This window comes from Pipistrellus kuhlii, unplaced genomic scaffold, assembly GCF_014108245.1.
Source record: "Pipistrellus kuhlii isolate mPipKuh1 unplaced genomic scaffold, mPipKuh1.p scaffold_m20_p_4, whole genome shotgun sequence".
NCBI classification, from domain to species: domain Eukaryota; kingdom Metazoa; phylum Chordata; class Mammalia; order Chiroptera; family Vespertilionidae; genus Pipistrellus; species Pipistrellus kuhlii.
This window is the reverse complement of record NW_023425540.1, coordinates 69,078,198-69,099,330: the sequence shown is the minus strand read 5'-3', so window position 1 is coordinate 69,099,330 and position 21,133 is coordinate 69,078,198.

Below are 21,133 nucleotides of genomic sequence, written 5' to 3'. Positions count from 1 at the left end.
ATAAATTTCCTTTACTTTCATTTAACAATAAATGTGTACTGTATTCTTCTTCATGGAAAAACAAGACATCCCCTGAAAATAAGACCTAGCGCATCTTTGGGAGCAAAAATTAATATAAGACACTGTCTTATTTTCGGGGAAACAGGGTAATAAAGAGGAAATATGCAAATTGACCATCACACCGTCACGAAGATGACATGCCCACAGCAGAGGTGGGGTTTCCATAACAAAAGATGGCTGTACCCACAGTGGAGGCCAAGTTCCTGTAATGAGCCTTAAGGAACAATCAGCAGGGACATGAGGCTGTGTGGTGCTGGGCCAGGGCAGGGGACCTGAGGTGCACCCCCTGCCTGGTGGGACTTGACAGGGGACCTCAGACCATGCCCCCTGCCCAGCAGGGCTTGATGGGGTAACTCAAGGTGCACCTTCTGCTCAGGTGCTGAGCTGGGGGACCTCAGGCTTCTCCCCCTGCCTTGGGCTGGGGGACCTCAGGCCGCACCCCCCACCCTGGTGCTGGGGATTAGTGGGGCTTGATGGGAGCTCTGAGATTGCACCCCCCGTCCAGCAGGGCTTGATGGGACATCTCTGACTGCACCCTCTGCTCAGTGGGGCTTGATGGGGGATCTCAGGCCATACCCCTGGCCCAGCAGGCTTTGATGGGATACCTCCAGGTTTGCTGGCTGCCCTGGTGCCGTGCTGAGAGTCCTCAGGCAATGCCGCCGCCCTGGTCCGGGGGACCTGAGGGTGTGCTGGAGGACCTGAGGCTGTGCCCCCTGCCTGGTAACAGGCTGGGGGATCTGAGGCTGCGCCCCCCACTTGGTGGGGCTTGATGGGGGCCCTGATGCTGTGCCCCCTTCTGGCAGGGCTGGATGGGGGACCTGAGGCTGTGCCTCCTGCCCAGCAGGGCTCGATGGGGTGGGGCCGGCCTGGTTTGGATCTCACCCAATGAGGGTGGGGCCGGCTGAGTCTGAGTCTTGCCTGATTCTGAGGCTCCGCTGGTGGGCTGGGATTTGACTCTGGTTCCTGCAGCATGCCCCAGACTCTGATAGGAGGAAGGTTTTCATGTATATTTTACTGATTTTCTTTCATCTCTGATGCTTCTATTATAGAAAAAGGGCAAATAACAATATTAAAATATTTCCTCTAATCCTCTTTTAATGTGTACCATTTTTGTGCACTGGGCCACTAATATATATATATATATATATATATATATATATATATATATATATATATATATGGCTATATATATATATGGCTAAGTGACTGACCGCATGTACATCTGACTGACCAGCACATATGACACATTGGCAATTTAAAAATAAGCATTGACTTGTGCATGTGAGATACATATAAAGCTCTTGTTGGCGCCAATTTCATGCATATGTTTTGATCTATCATTGTCAATTGTGAATTTGGTTGACACTTCTATTATAGAGAAAGGGCGAATAGTAATATTAAAATATTCTAATTAATTTCCTTTCAATGTGCACAAATCTGTGCACCAGACCACTAGTAGGCATATAAATTCTTTGGTTAATCCATCTCTACTCCCCCCCACCCACTTCCTTTCCCTCTGAGATTCATCAGTCTGTTCCACGCTTTATGTCTCTGGGTCTGTTTTGTCTATCAGTTTATTTTTTGTAGAGTCTATGAGCAGCAGAAACTTTAGGGTATTGCTAAGCAGGACTAGGTGGATCCAAGCAGTGCTTTCAGCCAAGCCCTTGCTTGGTACCCAGCTCAGAGAAACAAGGGAGCATCCCTCCACACCTAACGCTGCAGGAGGACTCAACAGAGTCGTCGCAGCCCCGGCAGCTGGCACAGCATGACCTGGGGCAAATGGGAGCTTTAGGAATAAACCTCTGGTTCATGGTTAACCAGAGAGACTACAGCTGTTATATCTTGTAATTAAAAGGGTTTTCCATATGGTTACCTGACAGAGTTGCTAAATGGCTTGCATGAAATAACACGCAGCATTTTGCAGTTGCTGTGCAATTACCTTATATTATCACCATGCATTCAAAATACAAAGAGAAAACACAGAGAGAAACTTTTAACAGCAATTTGTAGTGAGGATGTTTGGAATGAGAACACACATTGCTTGTTACCACTGGCTTTTAACGTTAATCACCTAATTGCAAACTGGCTTTCATTAATGTCTGGATACCACTAACATAATCTTATACCTTCTCTATTTCCAATATCCTGCTATTTACACTTATAGTGAACATGCCTGTATATATATATAGATTTTTTAAAATGTCCACAGGTATTTAATGGCTCCATTTATTCTTTTCTGTTTGGATGCAGGGAGATAAGTCCAGTGGTCTATGAGGCTGTGTTCTGAGCCCATAGCTCATGGATAGAATATAATATAAAAATGGAAGTGTTCTGAAAAGCGATATACAGATCTTTGATAGACATGCCTACCACAGAATCCAAAGTTCTAGAGAAGATATGTCCACCATATTGGCATGATTATTGCCATGTCCATCCTATCATTGTGACCCTCTCTTTTAAGAGAGTCAGGCATAAAGCCACACTTTGCTCACTACATTCTAAATGTGACAGTCATCTTCTGTGAATGAAAAAGGACATGAAGCACCCATTGCTCATTGCACTTTAGTGTACAAAACCAAGAGAGCAATCTGCATGGTCCTCCCTGGCCCTCAAGTGTGTACCATTCCAGACACTGCCATGGGACATACAGTATCAACCCTTAATAAATAGGGCTTCAGTGAACTAGGTTTGTGTAAGCTATTTTTACAGTGTTCTAACGAAGGAAAGTGACAAATATACAAGTGGGGCTGGGCAGGTATTCTTCTTTTCCTCTCCTCCTCCTCCTCCTCCTCCTTTTCCTCGTCCTCCTTTTTTTAACGTATTATTATTATTGTTTTCAGAGAGAAGGGAGAGGGAGAGAGAGATAGAAACATCAGTGATGAGAGAGAATCATTTATCGGCTGCCTCCTGCACGCTCCATTACTGGGGATTGAGCCAGTAACTTGGGCATGTCCCCTGACTGGGAATCAGACCGTGACCTTCTGGTTTATAGATTGACGCTCAACCACTGAGCCATGCAGGCCAGGCTCCTTCTCTTCTGATAATACAAATCTCTTTATTACAGAAAATCAAAGTGTAAAGAACAAAACAAAAATTACCTGTTCCCTCACTCTGAAATAATCCATATAAATGCTTTGCAATTCTTTTATCCATTCTTTTTCAAGATTTATTTATATTTTGATACTTCTGGATATATTCACTGTTTCATTATCTAAAAGGAATGTATATGTTTATCAGAGGAAATGTTCCATGCTTATAAGGAGCAGTATTTTAAAAAACAAATTTTAGCTTAATATAGCACATAGATTACAGATGGTCTTTTTATAAACAACTGGAAAAGAAAATGCAGAAATGTATATTCCATTTGTTGCATAGTATAGTATAATACAAATATATATCTTTCTAATTTTTGTTATTTTTTTAGGCAAGTTAAAATACCATGGTCATCTTCATTTTAAACCTATTCCCATAATTTTGTTTTCCATGGTGTTGTATTATATATTTTAATTAATTAGCTTAATGCATTTATTTTTAAGTAAAATTTTTATTAAAAAATTTTTATGAAAATATTTATGAAAAAAAAATTCTTATAAAATATAGCCTTAAGGAAAAATAACACATACCCAAGTAATCAATAAGGAGGGTAAAAGAAAAGCTGTGAATGCAGTTTAAGTTCAGTCTTAATTGCTTAGTTAAAACTCTCTTTACACTGTAAAACACAGAAAAAGAACTATTTTTTGTTGTTTTAAAATCACAGCTGAACATAATATCAACAAAATAGTTTCATTCCTAGCAACTAAGAAGATTTTTCTCTTCTTTATAATGGGTTAACCTTGTAATCACGTATTTCAAAGCCTTTCTAAAATTTAACCTCCTGAATAAGGTGATGAACCTGTTTGGCTTTGATTAAAAATTTAGTAACTTTAATGAAAATGTTGAAGGGAAGAAATAGGTTTTTGGTTGATAAATTCTAGTGGGATGAATAAAAAATTCCATTCTTGGTCTGTATATATATTTTTCAAGTTAGGCTTTCCAGACTTTCTGGAGACTTTCACAAATAACTATCACCTGGAAATACATAGGTTAATCTGGCTCCCAAACTAGCTTTCTTAGGATATCTTTTAATCAGGGGTCTTAGGGTAAGCCTAACTAAGTTCACCCAGCATTCAGGCACATGAGAATGTCTGAAAAATTTGCAAAGAGGAGGTAGGGAATAGGCTGTGCTCATTCCCAGAAAGAAAGGGAGACCAGTGCTGGAGAAAGGGGGTGACACAGTGGCTGCCTTTTCAAATCAGACCCTAATACCCAGACTAATCCCTGGTTTCTACATAAGAGTTTCATCAACCTTGCCAAAAAGGTGCATCATGGCTTCAGCTTGTGGCCTTGGCTCAGAGTGTGGGGCGTCGCACCTTGAGTGGGCATCGGTGGTGGCCCCTGCTTTTGGTGTCCATGGAGCGGGCAAACATTGCCCTCTCTCTAGGACAGCAGACACAGAGCCCAGCCAGGGCTATCATGGAGGCTGGGTTGTAGAACACAGAGGAAGCCATCTTTGAGACTTTGTATGCTTATTGAGTGGGGCAGAGTCAGAAAATACTGTTTTGTGACCATTGTTTTGACAATATATTCATTTTCAGGCTGCAGTGACCTACAAAACATGAGTTTTCCTCCAACTTAAAATTTGTGCTGGAATTAAAGTGAGTCAAGGTGAGAGGAAAAGGCCTCTGAGGCATGGAAATAGGATTAGAAGCATTTTAGACACTATTTATTGTCCATTTAAAAAATATATATATATTATTGATTTTAGAGAGGAAGGGAGAGGGAGTGAGAGATAGAAACATCAATGACGAGGTTGTATCATTGATCAGCTGCCCCCTGCATGTCTGGGCATGTGTCTTTGATTGGACGCGAGGCTGTTGTTGGACCTCGGTTCCTCACTGGCTGTGTGTAGGCCGGCAGGTTCTGGTCCCGTGGACCTCTCTATGAGGCTGCTCAAACAAGGCACACTGCTTTTTCCCAGAGCAGGCGGTGTGTGTGTACTTGTGTATAAGAATGAGAGAGAGAATGAGCCAAAATGGAGCCACTGTCCTTTATAACCTAATATCAGAAGTGACACGCGTGTACTTCTGCCATACTCTTGCTCACACACACCAGCTGGGAACAATGTGGGAGACAGCTATTGCAGTGTGTGAGTACAAGGAGGCAGTGATCCTCAGGCCATCTTAGAGCTGGCTATAGTAATAGCTGTGGACACAGTTCAAGGGAGTGTGTGGTCCCACAGCGGAGAGAGGAGTCTGATCTCAACCCTCAAATAGTTTATAGTCTATGTTAGGTTATAAATATTTTAATAATACAATTTTTTTAAAGTAAGTTATTTACAAGTTTAAAATCAAATCCAAAGTTATCTCCCATAACTTTCTGCTACAGTATGGGGTATACTGTATGGAATGTTTCTGGAGTCTTCTGAAACCATCTAATGGTGGTTATGAAACCATGGCCAGAAAGTTATTTCCAGTCTAGCAACTCTGGATCACTGTATTCAACCTTTAGAAGGGGCAGAAAGAAGTCACATTTTCAATTCTACTTCTATTAGTTAATTTCATGGGCAGGAAGAGGGGCGAATCCTTATCCCAAACCCCCTTTTCTGGCTTGCACAACCTCTTTTTGACGTAAGATTATCTTCACAATATGGGCTCCCTCAAGCCTCTAGTACAGTCTCTAAAAAAAGCCATACTGTCCTGGTCAGTCTTACTCAGAGCATCTGCCCCTGGACAGGGTTCTCAGGTTCAATTCCTGGTCAAGGGCATATACCTCGGTTGCTTCCCAGCTCTAGTTGGGGCTCGTTTGGGACGCAACCAACCCATATATCTCTCTCATGTGAATGTCTCTCTCTCTCTCATGCCCTCCTCCTCCTCCCTCTCTCCCACTCTCTCTATAAACCAATGGGAAAAAATATCTTCACGTGAGAATTAAAAAAAAAAATTTTTTTAAGAAGCCGTATTTCCATGTAGATTAGGGGTGTCGAACTCAATCAGAGAAGGGGCCAAAATCTAAAATCCAGCCTAAATCGCGGGCCGAATGGTTTACTGAACAGTCATAAACTGTCATTGTGATGGAAACGCAGCGGAGTGCAGTGATGACAGCGCGGTGCGGGCCACATTGCAAGGCCTGGCGGGACGGATTTGGCCCACGGGCCTTGTGTTTGACACATGTGATCTAGAGAATGTTACATCTACACTAGGGGTGTCGAACTCAATCAGAGAAGGGGCCAAAATCTAAAATCCAGCCTAAATCGCGGGCCGAATGGTTTACTGAACAGTCATAAACTGTCATTGCGATGGAAACGCAGCGGAGTGCAGTGATGAACAGCGCGGTGCGGGCCACATTGCAAGGCCTGGCGGGATGGATTTGGCCCGCGGGCCTTGTGTTTGACACATGTGATCTACACAGTCTCTCAGCTTGTGCAAATAATCAAAAGTCACCTGACAAGCAAGGCCATTCACCTGAGTCCTGGTGCGACTGGAGAGACGTGCGAGCTCCAACAGGCAGGGCTTTCCCGCGGGCTGAGCTCAGTACACTGTCCCCTGTGTAGAGTGTTTCCATCTTCTCAGGGCTTCGCAAGGTGTGGTTTCTGTGGCTCCATTTCCACAGGGGAGATTCTGCAAAAGAAGAGTCCCAAAAAGGCCTGTTTAAAATCCACTATTAAGCACACCCATGGGCTCAGTCTGGGATTCAGCTTGGGCAGCCCCCTCTCTCTCTCCCCAACAATGATGCCAACAGGCTGGCTGGCGCCCCAGCTCTCACCCCAGCCAGCCTCGCTACACCACAAGGAGTTAATGCTGCCCAAGCAACAGGGCAGCAAGGGAGACTCTAATTGCTTCTCTAGAACCGGCAGGGGGATCAGTAGCTGAGGTGACCTAATCGTTTTTTTCCACAGCTATTGTTTTGATCACATGAGAGCTATCGGTAGTCCTTATAATCTAACATTTCCAAACCCTGGCAGTTATCGTGATTTGAGTTTCAATTAATCTTTAAGCCATTTTGTTCCTTAGATCTTTGAAGCCATTAGACAATAAAAGTGCAAGTTGCTAAACCTCGGCTGTTTTGTAAAACCACACAGTAGATAACCATTACAGTGGCCTTTCCCATTGCTTAGATAAGCTCTGCTGGTACGGATTAATACACTTGATCTCAGCATTCCAATGAGGAAGTGGTTTTATTAAACCAACGAGTTTGATTCTGGCAACATAATTCTTCACAGTAAAATTAATGTAGGAAAATCTGATTCTTGCGTAAAGGGACGGTGAGGTTACTTATCAAAATTTTACTTTCACCTAAATTCTAATTTACTTAATACATAGTCTTACAATAAATCTTATTGTAAGGGCACTTACAATAATAAGTGTCCCAATTATAGATGTTAATTACAGAAGCCGTTTCTGTCAATTCTGTGGGTGCTGAGAAAGTCACAATTTATTTATTTATTTTTATTTATTTATTTATTTAAAAATATATATTTTATTGATTTTTCACAGAGAGGAAGAGAGAGGGATAGAGTTAGAAACATCAATGAGAGAGAATCATCGATCAGCTGCCTCTTGCACACCCCCTACTGGGGATGTGCCTGCAACCAAGGTACATGCCCTTGCCCGGAATCGAACCTGGGACCTTTCAGTCCACAGACCGACGCTCTATCCCCTGAGCCAAACTGGTTTCAGAAGAAAGTCATGATTTAAAGGACTGTTTTCATGTAGGCCTCTGATGAGAGAGGAAATGGTGCCTTTATTTAATAAATGGGGGGAAAGTGAGTATTTTTAGGGACCACCTTCTTCTGCTCTTCTTTGTCCCCAGTAGTTTATTTCCTGATTTTACCCATTGGCCTCAGATAAGACTGCTTGTCAAAAGCCAGTCTGCTTAGTATAATCTTAGTTTCCAGTGAAATTACACAAACGGTTGTCCTACCTTTAACAAAATTGCCTTAGCCCTTGATCTAATGCTCTAAGAACTCCAGGCAAAGCATGACAAAAATGACTGCGTTTGGGAGTGTGGCTGCAAAGTATCCCCAACAGACTACTGCCACTGGTGTGACTTCGAGAAATGTATCACTTGGTTGCTGTCAGTGCCTTCACAAAGGTCACTTTGTTCATCTGTTAACTGTGTCGTGCCCCGCCCCCCTCGCCGGAGGAGCGATTGTGAGAGGATGTTTATTAAAGCTGGGGGCAGTGAAAAAAGGAAGGGTTTAGGATAGAAGAAACAATAGGAGAGAGCCTAGGCGGGGCTGCTTTGCTCCCTAGAGATGTTATGGGAGAGAAGTGAACCAACGTGGGCTGCTGTGAGCTCACTGCAGAGTCAGAGGAAAGGGGGCCTTGGAGATAGGCTCAGGGGGTTTAGCCCAGGAGGGCCTGCCATTGCTCCTGGGTTGCAAGTCTCGTGGGGTCCTTTAGAGTTTAGGAGATGCAGGCCTGTGGGGAGAAGAGGAGAGAGAAGGGAAAGGAAGGGGGTTTGTTCCTCAGAGGGACAACACACCCATCTGCTAACATTTAATAAGCACTTGCTGAATTCTACTCTGAGCCGGCAGAGAAGTAGGTGCATTTAACGGCAGATGTGGAGCATAGTGTGAAGAGCTTAGGTTTTGGACACTAATTGCATAAGTTAAGATCCTCTGTCCGACATGCTAACTGTGTAGCCTTGGGCAAGTTACTCGACTTCTCTGTGCCTTGGTTTCTTCAACTGTAAAATGGGGGTAATGATTATCTCTCTCATAGAGTTGAGGAGAGGGTTAAATGAGTTAGCATAGGTAATGCTTCTATAACGGTGCCTGCTATATAGTAATACTATATGTTATAGTTATTATAAATCTTATTATTAAAAACAGTCTCAATTGACTATTTTCATCTAAATCTTTACCCATCCACTCTTCATATAGCATTTCTCATGGTTACTTTTTATTAGGTTTAAAGTAAATATTCACAAAAGCTTCAAGAATTACAACACTCTGCAATGTGAGACTTTACTTTATAGATGACAGTCAGCCTGGACAGGTAAGGTGAATGGCTCAAAGACACAACTTAGCGGTCATTTCCAGGATTCATATCCTATTTACACCTCTAATATCTTAATTGTTGTGTAAAGGTCAGGACGGCGCAGCTTTGGGAGCCAGAGGAACCCAGGCTTCTTGCCCTCTTGCCAGGGCCACTGCCCTGTCAAAACTCAGCATCCATCCTTACCCAACAAAGCCAGAGACTGTGGCTTTGAATCTCCCTTACTAAAAAGTTCTGGCCACTTTCCCTGCCCTGTTCTTACAGGTAGCCTTAATCCAAGAGCAAAGGAAATGTATCCGCTTTTTGCCATGGTTCAGCCAATGCATTGGTGATGGAAACCAATCCAAATTAGCTTGTACATATTATAAAAGGAGGCTGGACGTGAGAACAAGCCCCGAGAAAGTCTCCAGAAGACAGAACTGGTGCACATCCCATCAGAATTATCTTTGTCCCTCATCTCTGTTAGGGAAGCAGAGTGTTGGCCTAATTCTCCCCCACCAGCTTTTTTCCACATGGTGTGGACATGGCTGCCATAGCTCCAGCTCACCACCCAAAGCCCTGGTTATGTGACACAACAGGCCTGTCTTGCACTGTGTGTCCATTACTGTCAAGGGGAGGAGGAAGGTATTTCAAGTGCCCATTTCATGGGCAGTAGAGCAAACGGGAGGCTGGGATTATCAGTAATCCCTTTCTGTAACAAAATGTTCTCTGACATCTGTCCGTATGGGATTTAAGAAACCTTCTCAATGGAAAACATAGCAACTTGCTTAATATTTATCATCACATAATTTTATAAGCACTTATATTTGGCCATACGTGTTTTCAAGACCTTTTTCAAACGAGAAAACCAAGGATCTAATTTGCTCATGATCACATATTTAATAATTAACCCAACATGACCTAGACCTGCATCATTTTGTCTCATCAAAGGTTTTTTCCATCTATGCTGCTAAATCGAGGAAAACAAGGGTGTTTGTTTTTTCTTCATTAGCAAAAAATAAAAATAAAAAAATAAAAAAAAGGCATTGAATACAGTATGCGAGGGGTCTGGTTCAGTGTATACATCACCACATATTTGTTGAATGAATGAGTGTCTTGCCCACACCACAGAGTGAAGGCTGAACAAGGTGGGGAGTAGAAAGGATCCATGCAACCGTGGGCCCCCCACGAACTTCCTTTGACACACGTCTACAAGGGCTGGCACCTTCTGGAGTGCTGGCAGAGGGAAGCTCTTCCTTATTTTCATTCCTGACTCAGATTGCCAGGTCCTTGTATTTGACTTGAAATTGGTTATGACAGCACATCCTGTTTACTTGGATTAGTTCACAATTATTCTTTTTTTCTTTCTGTTCTATAACACAAGGGTTACTTTTTCATAGCTCACCGGATGCTTAACATATCCTTTATGTGTTGGAGTTTGTTTAGTTCTTGCGAATACATTTCGCAACTGTATTGAAAAACTCAATTCATAGGATTAGGGTGGAGGTTGGTGAGTAGTGTGAAATTCTACAAGCTCTTCTGCTTGGCTATTAAAGAAATGATTCATTCTTTATTAAGTATTACTTAAAGCAATTCTTAAAGGGATCCAATTCACTAATTAGATTAATCATGTTTTCATTGAGAGTTTTGGATTTCCAAAATCAGAACTTGATGTGGGAAGGACTTGAGAATATAGTTTTGCAAAGAACGTACTTCTGTTTCAAACCCGAGAAACCACTGACCAGATCTTAGAGAAGTTAGAACTTAAACCTTATGCTGCATAATTATCGCTGAAACCATTTCTAAAAATGACACTTTACCAAATAACCAACAAAATTGGTAGCAACTAACCCTTCTCAGCTTTCATTGAAATGAGATGAGATTTAATCTGTAGTTTTCCCTTTGAAGCCACAAAGCTCTTTGTAAAGAAATTAATTTACTTTCCATGAAAGTGAGGGCCCAGCCTATAGGCAGTGGAAAGTTCCCACATGCCATCTGATTGAGCTGTTCACTAAGTGTTAGAGAACTCAGTTGATATACTTACCAAACCTGTGAGTGCTTTCATGGTGACTCAATGTGCCAAAGCACTTATTACATAATTATAAATGTAAGCATCGGGCTATATAAATACTGGTTTTGTATCCTAAATAAATTATTTCTACATTTAGAGCCTTATGCTAACATTCTCACTCATTTTTTTTTCCTCCAATGTAAACACATTCATATATCTTGGCTTCTTTTGAAGGTGTTTTCCCCCTAAAATCCTATGTAATAAAAGCCTAATATCGTGTGTCCAGTCATCCATTCAACCAATCAAAGCATAATATGCTAATGATATGCTAAGGCAGCTCAACTGCTCGCTATTATGTGTACTGACCACTAGGGGGCAGATAGTCGACCGGTCGACCAGTGGCTATGATATGCACTGACCACCAGGGGGCAGATGCTCCAACTGGTAGGTTAGCTTGCTGCTGGGGTCTGGCCAATCGGGACTGAATAGAATGGGCCAGATGTGCCCTGGAGCCCTCCCCTGGTCCCTCCCCAGCTAGCCAACCTCCCATGTCCCTTCCAGCCCCAATTGTGCACCTGTGGGATACCTCAGCCTGGCCTGCACCGTGTTGCAATTTGCAACTCTTTGGGGGATGTCAGAGCCAGTTTCAGCCCCATCCCACAGGCCAGGCCAAGGGACCTGACTGGTGAATGAATGTGTGCACCAGGCCTCTACTTATGTTATAATATCAGTAGTTTTCTCCAAGCATGTGCCATGTATGGAGTACCTTTTAGGTTCTTTCCATCTTCCTTGTTCTGTATAATTTTAACCTGCATATCTTGCTTTGTTTTTTAATTAATATTAATAACATTTGTCTTCTCTATAAATTTTCTAGTGCTATTGGTTTTTATCCATTCTTCTTCACTGAGTCTCATGTGAACATTACTAAACAATAGAGGCCATTTTGTTTGCATTCCACAAAGGATGATGGTTTTATAAAGCTTGCTGTGCAGGAAAGATTTTTGGGGCTCTCTTCCAACATGACTCAGCTCTTGACTGGCTGTACCTGTGAATCAGTTACCTGGAAAATAATGGAAATTACAAGTAGGGACAACTAGCATGCAGGTCATTTAGCATTCAGAAAATCCCTACCTATTGAGTTAGGCATGTAGGTCCATTGGTGATGTAATGAGGCAGATGTCTGGGATCATTGTAGTGTTTATGAGTGAGCACATAACTCTCACAGTGTTGGATACACGTTGCAATGCCTGGACCCGGGCACTGACCACAATCCTACCTCTGCCAGGTATCCGGAGAGGGTGGAACAGGAACAGTACAAATTTATCATCATTCCTGAAAAAGTACAAATTTATCATTATTCCTGAAAAAGTAACTCAAAGCTCCCCTAATTCTAGAATAGACCATGTAGGTAAACAGCTAATTAATTACATGCTGCCTCTTGTTTTCCTTGTTTCACATAGGAGAGTCTTAGCTCCCCAAATATATTGTTAAAAGGCATAATCCCAGGCAAAGGTATGAGTCCTCTCACTTGGTATTCTCCCCCACCCCAGCATTACTATCTTTAGTTATGTCCTCTTTTCTCTAGTAAGACACTCTACTCTAACGTGATCTTTCCAAACAGGCAAATCTGGTTAGAATTCCAGCTCAGTACTTACTGGGTGACCTGTGGCAATTACTTATCTCCAGGTTTTCTCATCCTTATAAGGCTAAGGATGTAGGGTGTTGCAAGGATTAAACAAAATAAGGAACTGAAATGCCCTACACAAGGTTAACAATGTAATAAATGCTACTTCTTTCTGCTGCTTTTTCAAATTCTATCTATACTATACTCATTGGGGCTTTCAAATGTAGCACTATACTCATTGGAGCTTTCATTTACCTAGTTCTCATAAATTACATCTAGTAACTAAAAAATATGCAGTTTTAACTGTGAAAAGGCTTTAAAAATATCTGGACTAGAGGTTTTCAGAAGTGTTCTGTGAGGCCTAAGGTTCCCCTGGGGAAGCCTGTTGTGTTGCCCAAGGAGCGGAGGGGTGGGACTCAGCCCTTGACCTCCTTTGACCAGAGAAATGCTGCTTTTATCAGTTTTAAGTAGTAATGAGATTTGCATGGCTGGTGTGGTTCAGTGGTTGAGCACTGACCTATTAACCAGGAAGTCATGGTCGGGGCATATGCAGGCTCGATCCCCAGTGAGGGGCATGCAGGAGGCAACTGATCAATGATTCTCTCTCATCATTGAAGTTTCTCTCTCTCTCTCTCCCTCTCCCTTCCTCTCTGAAATTAATTTTAAAAAGTATATATTTTTTAAAGTGAGATTTTATTAATATTTCATCTTGGGGATACAAAAGTGTTGTATTCCAAAAAAAAAAAAAAAAAAAGGAAAGAAAAGAAAAAAGTGAAAAAAGAGTTGGCAAAGCTGCTTTGGCCAATAGCAGCTTTGGTTTCATAGATAAAGAAAATGAGGCCCAGAGAGGTTAGAGTTCACTGCCGTGCTCCTTCCGTCACGCCAAGTCACTGGACTCCCGTGTAGCACTTCTCTAATGCCACGTGAATGAACTCTACAGTGTACTCATGAGCTTGGTCAGTAAAGATTTATTAAATTAAAAATAAATAAAATTAAATTCCCCCAAAGTTTCACAACTGTTTAGCATTAGAGCCCCTTCTACAAGTGTTGACATAATTCTTTCTAAGGCATTGGTGAGTGCCTCTAAGTTTCATTGCATTTAGTTTTTAAAGAGTGAAAATATCTTTAAAAAATTTTAAGATAATTACTTAGTAATACATAAAAATATGCTACTAAGTATTCAATATAGGAATATTGGAGTAAAAAACAGAAGTACTTTAGACACCAGCTTTCCCCTGAACAAGACCCACTGACTCCCTGTTGAACTGGTTAAAGGTTAAATGTGTAGCTTACCAGATACTACTCTATGTTTTTATGTAAATTCACATATAGTTTTAGTGTTTTTCATGTAAATGACACCAAACTCCTCATATTATCTTATGACTTGATTTTTTTCCTTCCTAACAACATCGTAGAGATATATTCAATAAATATACACAAGGCCACTCGCTTAACTTTCTTTACAGTGTTCCATTTCATGATGCGCCACTAAAAATGAGCAAGTAAATGGTTGCCTTTGCTTTCTACCTTGCAAATGTCCTTGCAATGAACATTCTTTCATATACCTCTGTGTACACATTTGAAAGTATATTTCTAAATAAATACCTGGAAAATTCCAAAGTCAATTTAAAAAATTAACAGATGTAGGCATACTGCTTTTTAAATGTTGATATTCATTTATGTGCCCACTCGGATTATGAGAGTAATTTCCTCATAATCTCAATCAGTACACAATATTGAAACTTGTATATTTTTATTATATTTTAAATTTTATATCTTTTAATTTTTCCATCCAAAAAGACTAAAGTGATATCCTATTATTTTATGTCTTTCTTTATTGGTGGGTTGAATGTTTTTGTTTTTGCATATGTCATTGCCCTTTGTATTTTTTTCCCCTGTAAATTATCTCTTTATATCATTGCACATTTTTCTATTGGGTTGTCTTTTTCTCATTGATTTACCGCTTCTTAATATATTTTGGATTTTAATCCTTTTCTTATATATGCCATATATAATTTTATCTTAATACTTTGTTATATGTTTCACATATTTTCTCTTAATTTATTTAACTTTTAACTTTGTTTATGGTCCTTTTAACATATAAGATTTACATTTTCATCAAAGTTTTTGTCGTTGTGACTGAAATTTCTTCTTGGGAAAGGAAAGACTTGTGTAGTTCTGTTTAGGATTCAAGAAATCCAGGTAGCTCAGACATGAACTGAGGTAAAACTAAAACTGCTAGAGAGTATCTCAATTTTGTTGAGGCTTTTCTTTGCAACCTAAGGTCACCACATTATATAAAAACAATCCAAACCACGTGTTGGAAGAGCTGCTTACTGTGTTACCTCAAGACAAACCAAGGCATAAGTCAAAATGGCTTAAATCTCTAACATGAAGTGCCAGAGTCGTCAATGATTAAACCAAACTCACCAAATTCCACACAACCCAAGAAAAATCAGAGTTAGATAAAGAGTGTTTGACCTTTAGAAGAGCAGGGAGAGTGATCTTACTCAGTGTTTCCACTCTGTTTTCTTACGAATCTAAGAAAGGAAAGTGTTTATACAGGAAGTATAAAGATTTGAGTTTCCTGATTTATATTCCTGGGTTGTTCTCAAAATCAATTTCTGCTTTCCCTGTTTGTTTGTTTTTGTTTTTGTTTTTTTTTACTCTTATTAACCTGCTAAATCTGAAACAACCGAGTATCCCTTTCAGTTGTCTGTTTTAAGAATTTTACAGCTGTGAATAGGCAAATAAGATTTAAGGCTTAAAGGCAAGTGTGATCTTAGGAAAGAACATTTGCTTTTGGGTAAGACGTTGGTTCAAATCATTGCACACACATAAACAGCACTACAGCGATCTACCTAAAGTGTTTGAAGCTCAGAAATGGGGTAAGTAGGGGTAATAATATTTACCTTCTCATGTTGTTGTGAGGATTAAATGGCCCCGTCATGTTGACATTTTCACCCTAACGTCCCTGGATGAGATCCTCTACAAACTTACTGCTGAACATCTCAACAATCGTCTTCCTCTTCTTCAATTTCCTCTGCTATTTGTTTTCCTCCAGGTATTTCTGGAACTTCCCAGTGATTCTACACATACCCACACATGGAGCTAAGGTCTCAGAGCGTTAGAATAAGGAAATACCCACTTCAGCTTCCAGGCCCTCACCCCATAGGCCTGGTAGTTAGACATACAATAATTTCCTCTTTAAAAGTTTTTTTTTTTTTTTTTAAGAATATCTTTTTATTATTTTAGAGAGAGGGAGTGAGAGATAGAGAGAGAGAGACATTAATGATGAGTGAGAATCATTGATTGGCTGTCTCCTGCATGCCCCCTACCATGATTTAAACCCCCAAACCCAGGCATGTGCCCTGACTGAAATCAAACCATGACCTCTTGGTTCACAGATCCACACTCAGCTACTGAACCACAGCTGCCAGGCTAATTTCCTATTTATAATACTATTTTTCTCCTCTTCCTGACTTACCTTCCTGTTCAAGTTCACAACTACCTCTTACTCATATGCAAATCAACTCATGCAATAGACTTGGGAATCACCAGACCTCCTACTTCTTAGGCACAACCAGTAATTTGGATTTACTGGGATGCCTGGCACAGAGTGTCCCCAGACAGCATCTAATTTTACCCTAGGGGAGGCTAAGTGACACATCCAAGATCACACAGTCAGGATGCATACTCGGGTCTTGTGATACTGCAAAGGCCCTTCTATAAGAGCTGGTGTCAGTCTTTTTCTCTTCGGTGAATTTGGAAGAGTATTCTCTGGGCCAGGAAACCCAAAGACTCTTGTGGCTTAGCCTGGTCGCTGCCCTCCGTGATACTTTCCTCTAAAAGTCATCCTGAAAAATCTCCCATGCCTTCTTAGTAAGAAAAAATAAAATCACATCTTTATTTTTCACCCTTGGCAAATATTAAGAGTGTACTTTTCCTGAGTAAATAATTGTTCTTTGTGTTTAATTTCTATTGTGTATTCACAGTTTCCGTTTATGGGCAGTCATGGTTTAAAATAAGCCGACCCCTTACAATTTCAATACCTTCCCTTTTCAGTACATGTTGTGAAAGTGCTGGGTTATTTCTTGGGAGTATTGGCAGAGAAGGTAGGTAGTGCTGCCACATATACATACAAAACAATCCGGGGATTTTGATCAAGGATACAAGACCAGCTGGCATTCGAATTTAGGTGCAAATAACTTGCAGGTTGTGTTCATGGGAGGCAACTTAGATACTTTAGTCAGCTGACTGCCAGGATCCTCCTGCATCTCAGAAAACGATAGGTTGAAAGTGTTACAGCACTGGTTTCTAGACAGAGACTAATAACTGCACAGTATAATCTAGAGATGCAGAGTTGGTTAAAATAATCCTTTAGAGTGCCTTGTATGACAGAGGTCTGCAGGCCTCCCCAGATCTTAGCCAAATATTTCCTACATCTTTGAAAGGTCTGGACTACAGACCTCAGAAAAATATACAAAGCTCTTTCTTGACGCTATCCTCGAGACTCCTGAGGAGATAGGAAAATTATAGTTGTTTTATTTTGTATAAGAAGAAAGAGAATTTCTGTGACTGGAAATAGAACTGTTGTTATAACCAGGACTTTTATTATTATTAGATAGGAAGATTTGGCATAGGAAATGTCTCCTAGGGAATTCATTTATGTCCTTCCTCATTATTATTTATATTTCACTTCATTTCTGTGTCTTTTTAGATTTTTGGGGCAGGGAATTAAACCAACTAGAAACTTGTATAAAACCATAACCACCACACTAGCTTACTAACCCTGAAGCACTGGTAGACCAATCCATCAATATTTATTTAGGACATAGGCTAAATGAAAGGGTTTTAAAAAACATATTTTTTCTCTTTGAAATCCCAATGAATATGTTTAAAATAAACCTTTCTTATTTTTTTAATCAAGAGCACCAAAATATTCTCAGAAATAAGCAGAACAAAATGTATGGATTTTAAATTCCAAGGTCTGTGATCAAAGGGAGAAACTGGGGTCATTGCTTGGGCAGCTAAGCAGATATGTCTTGTTACTTGAGATGTTGGGGAGATTAATAAACTTATTTTGCTTCCTTAATTATTTTACTTTTTGTAGCTGTGGCTCATTTCTTGTCAGGGCCCCCACCCCTTGACTACAGGAAGTTGTCTGAGACTTGGGTTGGCTCCGACAGTCTCCTGATGCTGTATTGTCCTGAGAATGGGTAGGAAACCATTAACCAGTCACATAGTTGTTCTGTGTACTCCTATTAGCTCCTGAAGCATATAAAGCAGATTAGGTACAGCTCCAGCTTCCTGAAAACATAAGAGAGAGAAAAAAAAGTCTAATTTTGAAAAGGTATTGTGGAAAAGCTCTCCTTCTTATGCTTGCATTATTTAAAATAATTACCATAATACCTGCACTTTGCTTTCTCTGAAGAGACCTCAATTTTTTGTACTAGGCAAAAATAGACCTCAGGACCACTTGTATGCTGAAACTTGCCGGGCAACAGGACTCCATGCAGGCTGACTTTTCCATTAGTGTTCAAGTGAATGCTAGCCAAGCAGCTCACATTAGAGCTCTGTAGACTCAACTCAATGTGGCAGGAAATTACTCTGGACACTTCAGGGGACAATGCTCTCCTCCCCCACCCCATCTTTATATACCAAAAGTCCCTCTCTAATTACTTATATTTACTTTAGTACAATTAAAAAAATACTTTATTGATTTTTTACAGAGAGGAAGGCAGAGGGATAGAGAGTTAGAAACATCGATCATCTGCCTCTTGCACACTCCCTACTGGATATGTGCCCACAACCAAGGTACACGCCCTTGACCAGAATCAAACCAGGGATCCTTGTGTCTGCAGGCCAATGCTCTATTCACTGAGCCAAACTGGTTAGGGCTACTTTAGCCCAATTTGTGCTACAGATAGGAATTTCCATTTTAAAATAACAACTGGCATTTATTGAGTGCTTACAGTGTGCTTGATAATGTGGCAAGTACCATATATATTCACTTAATTTATGTTTAGCACAAAGCCATGAAGGAGGCACAGTCATTCTCCTTTCATACAGGAAGAAAGTAGAGACATAATGGTTTACATTCCTTGAGTATGTAGGCTCTGTGAGAGCCTGACTTGTTTTGCTCATGCCATATTCGGAGCATCTAAAAGAATACCTGGCACTTAGTAGGTGTTCAACAAACACTTGTAAAATAAATCGATGAATGAGTGAATAATAACAACCCAAAGTCACATGACCAGTGGGACCCAGATTCACCCAAAGATCTATAGCTAACTAGGACCCAGACTCAGTCTCTGACCTGATGCCCCTGCCCTTCCAGTGCTCAGCACACGGTTTCAGCAGCTCAGAAGAGGAAAATGTGGTTACCTTCTCATTGTCAGAGCCTTTGTGAAATCATTGACCAAAGCAGGACCAAACTTAGGTCTTTAGAGCTGCCTTTGCTACTTGCTTGGCTTTAATATAAACAATCTGGTGAACTGATAAAAACATAGTGTAATGGCATCAGGTAGAACTCTGTTTATTTGTTCGTTGTTTATCCTCACCCATGGATTCTTTTCCCAATGATTTTTTTTTTTTTCTTTAAAGAGAGAGAGTGGAAGGGAGGGAGAGAGAGAAAGGGAGAGGGAGAGGAAAAGAGAAAGAAAGAGAGATTGATCTGAGATACTGCTCTTGACCATAATCAAACCTGGGACCCTTCAGTCTGCAGGATGACATTCACTCTTAACCTCCCAGTATTCCAGTTCCATCATCTGTAAGATAGAAATGTGTATTTACCGCATATAGGTATTGTGGGGATTAAATGAAGAAAACAGATAAAACACTGAGCACCGATATGTTGCACATAGCAGGCATTCAGTAATAGTTGACTTTTTCCTTCTCCCATTGAATCTGAGGCTGTATCACCCATTTTTGGATAGGCAACAACATTCTCTGCGCTCCCCCTTTCAAGCAAAATATGGAGGAGAAAAGCCTGAACAAGGACACTTGCCAAGGGGGATTAAGGATGCAAATGTAGTACTCAATTTGTACTAACTGTTCTCCTACAGGTAAAAAAACAAAACAAAAACAAAACAGAACAACCATTCCCTTGTAGAAATTTCAGTGAGTGTGTGAAATACTCTGAGACAATTCTGGCGTTTGTGGACATGGAAAAAACGCTATCCTGACTGAGGGCTGTGGATGCTGGACTAGAGCCTAATTAAATAGGTTATGAAATGCTGTAGGTAATGTGCTGAGACTCTTGTTGTTTTGAGGTAAGGAAGGCAGCCTTTTCAGAATGTTTATTCAGAGGAGTAGAGAGTATAATTAAACATTACAGAGGATTCAAATGTTAAAGCCTGCATTTAAAAATATATTTGTATAGAGTTAAAATACTTATTTAAAAATATTCCTTACAGAAAAAAAGAATGCATTTCTAAATTTCACTGAGATGCCTTTGAAAATTTTCTTTGACTACAACGTGGGATTTTGTATAGGGCTGAAGAGGAATGGAGAGCGCTGGGGGAAAAGAGGCAAGTGGTAGCTCACCTGGCGAGTGAGGTCTTCTGTGCTCTCTGGTCCCGGGTCTGAGGCTCACCTAGGCTGAGCCCTGAGCAGGAGCTAGCTTAGGAAATCAGCTTTAATTGTGGAGAAGAAAAGAAAAAGGATGGGTGTTGAAGCGCTTGCAGCAGAAGCTTCCTGTAGATAGGAGCCCTAAGAGCCTGACGCAGGAGCTGCTGCTGCGGCTCACGATGTGCTGCTCTGAGCTTACAGTGCCTTGCTGTCTAAATTCAGAAGAAAATGGTTCATCCCAATCAAGACACTTTTCCAGAACCTCAGCAAAGTTCCACAGACTGGGAAAAGAGCTCTCTCCTACTTTCCAGTTCCCTTGCCCAAGGTCACCCCAAGGCTTAGCACTATTCCTGATCTCTGTAAATTGTCTTGGAGATTGGAACAACAAAGAAGGTCTTTAGTGCGTGTTTTTCCTTGAAGATGACAGGTAATAAAGCCAGATTTAGGAAGAGGATTTAGGAATGGGAAAGATAAAGTAAATAGGAAGTATCATTTGTCTTCTTTTTTTTCTGCCTTCTGCAGGGCTGCATAAGTAGCAGTTTGGGAGGGGCATTGGCTGTGTTTGTATCTCACTTCCTTGGTGCTTTTGCCTGCCATCTTCTTATATTCTGGTCTTTATCTTCCCACTGCCCATTCCAGCTGCTTAAATTTCCTGTCTTCTCTCCTTCTTGTGAGACTTTCTGAGCTTGATAGGTTTTGGGATTTGCTTTTCTCGTTTTTCCCAAAGGGTTAAAATTAAAAATTTTAAGTTGATTTTAGTTACTCAAAAGATAAATCCAAGAAATTTTTATTTAAAAATTAATTAAAATATTTTTAAATAAAGTATCTGATTTAAAAAAAAATTGAATA